This window comes from Megalobrama amblycephala, linkage group LG7 (genome assembly GCF_018812025.1).
Source record: "Megalobrama amblycephala isolate DHTTF-2021 linkage group LG7, ASM1881202v1, whole genome shotgun sequence".
Taxonomy (NCBI): domain Eukaryota; kingdom Metazoa; phylum Chordata; class Actinopteri; order Cypriniformes; family Xenocyprididae; genus Megalobrama; species Megalobrama amblycephala.
Genome location: NC_063050.1, coordinates 54,176,620 through 54,178,934, shown reverse-complemented (window position 1 = coordinate 54,178,934; position 2,315 = coordinate 54,176,620).

Sequence of the window (2,315 nt, the reverse complement as noted above, 5' to 3'; positions counted from 1 at the left end):
AACAGTGTGTAATGTTAGCCGTTAGCCACGGAGCACTATCAAACTCATTCAATATCAAATGTAAACACCCAAATAAATACAATACTCACATAATCCGATGCATGCATTCAGTATGCATGACGAACACTTTGTAAAGATCCATTTTGAGGGTTATATTAGCTGTGTAAACTTTGTTTATGCTGTGTTAGAGTCGAGAGCTCGGGAGGGGGCGGAGAACGCGATTTAAAGGGGCCGCAACCTGAAATCGGCTCGTTTCTAATTATGCCCCAAAATAGGCAGTTAAAAAAATTAATTTAAAAAAATCTATGGGGTATTTTGAGCTGAAACTTCACAGACACATTCAGGGGGACACCTTAGACTTATATTACATCTTTTAAAAAAAGTTTTAGGGCACCTTTAAGTCACTAAGACCAAATCCTAAAATGGCTGTTGTTGCCAATCTGCCTCAGCAATCCACCCAAAGACAATGAACACCATTGTACAGCCTTGGGTGCTGAACCTTTTCTTCAAAACTACAATAAGTATTTTGATTTATAGATTTTAATCTGTGATGACATAACAAAAAGTTTAATTTATGTACAGGCAATATGGATTGAATGTTGGAGAATAAAACATTGCAGTCAAAAAAAAAACAAAACAAAAAAAAAAAAACTTATCGTCGATGACAATAGTCTTGTGGGTTTGTGAAATAGCCTTTAAGTTCCAGGCCAGCTCGTGGACCTTTCCCAATCCTGTTCCCCCTTTCTGTCTTCCACTTCGCTTCCTGTCCTGTCTTATCACAATAAAATGGTTGATACCTTGTTCTACAATATTTCTATGAATAAATCACTATGAGAGACCCCTCCCCCATCAGCCAATCACTGTGGGTCAATCACATCAGACGTTCAGCCAACGGTCTGTGGGCGTGATGTCTGAGGCGGAGACTAGTCTTCCCTCTTTGCCCTCTATCTAGCAAAGCCTTTTTACCACAGTTTCCTGAATTCTCATATAGATTCAACATGTTGACTTTGAGCATAAACTGAATCGTTAAAAAAAAAAAAAAAAACATTTAGCCCTGGTTTTACAGACAAGGCTTAAGTTTAAATTCAAAGTAATTTGAGTAAGGTAGGGTATGTTTAGTGTTTAGGGTTTGTTCCAAACTAGCTGTTATTACTAAACATTTATTTATTTATTTATTTATTTATTGTCTTAGAAAGAAGGTCTAAGCTGTTAGCCTACAAGGAAAGTAGATTGTGATTTACAAGCTTACCATAAAATATAGTCTTTACAACTTGTGTGCTATACTCATTTACTCAATTTGTCATGGTTTACAATGTAAAATATTGACTTTCATTGTTCAAGATTAACAAAATGTATTCTTCCAAACCATGTTAAATCATTAAATATCTTCTTTTTTCGTATTTATTTAGATTAAAACAATTAGTAATATAATAATCATTTATATTTTAGAGTTGTCTGGAGCTCTGACAGATTTCACGGGATACTGCATACTTTTATCATTCGTCCGTGCGTGTTTGTCATATCCATACATAAAGGCAAAAATCTTTGTTTTATATATATATATATATATATATATAGTGGGCCACACTTTGTGCTTGACCACTTTACTTACATGACGTATTTCCTGTATTTCTAGTCCACAAGATAGAAATAGCTGGCCAACATCTCAAAACATCAGATGCATTCTATATTCTGCCACACGCAGGACATTATATGACATCCTTCAACCCATCACATCCTCTTTTCTGGCATCACATCCTTTTTTTTTTTTTTTTTTGTGAAGCACTGTGTTAATTTCTGCACAACAGACATCTTCAGTTCGTGATTGTGTCTGCATTAACCTCCAACTCTCTGATCGCAAACAGGACTTTTTTTTCTGTTTCCTTCAGTTGATTGTGAGAAGGTTCTGGAACATTTGCTGTGTTCAGAAGAACAATGATCTTCCAATACAATCTGATATTGATGTTCCTCTGTGGCTTCGCTGCACTCTCTGGTAGGTTGACTTCATTTTCTATAGATATGTTAAAAGACTTAATGTTGTGATCAAATGTTACGATGTGATTTAAAGATATTAAGAATAGTAATCCACATTAACATTTGTTCTCATGCATACTTAGTCATTTTATATCAACTCATTATAAATCACGTTTTAGTCTTAATGTAGAAAGATCTAAATACATTTGGTTACTTTTGGCATTTATGGCTCCGTGAAGAACATTTAACATCCATAGAATCTTTCCATTCCACAAAATGTTCTTTGTAGTGGAAAAAGATTCTTTAGATTATTAAAATGTTTTATAAATAAGAAATGTTTT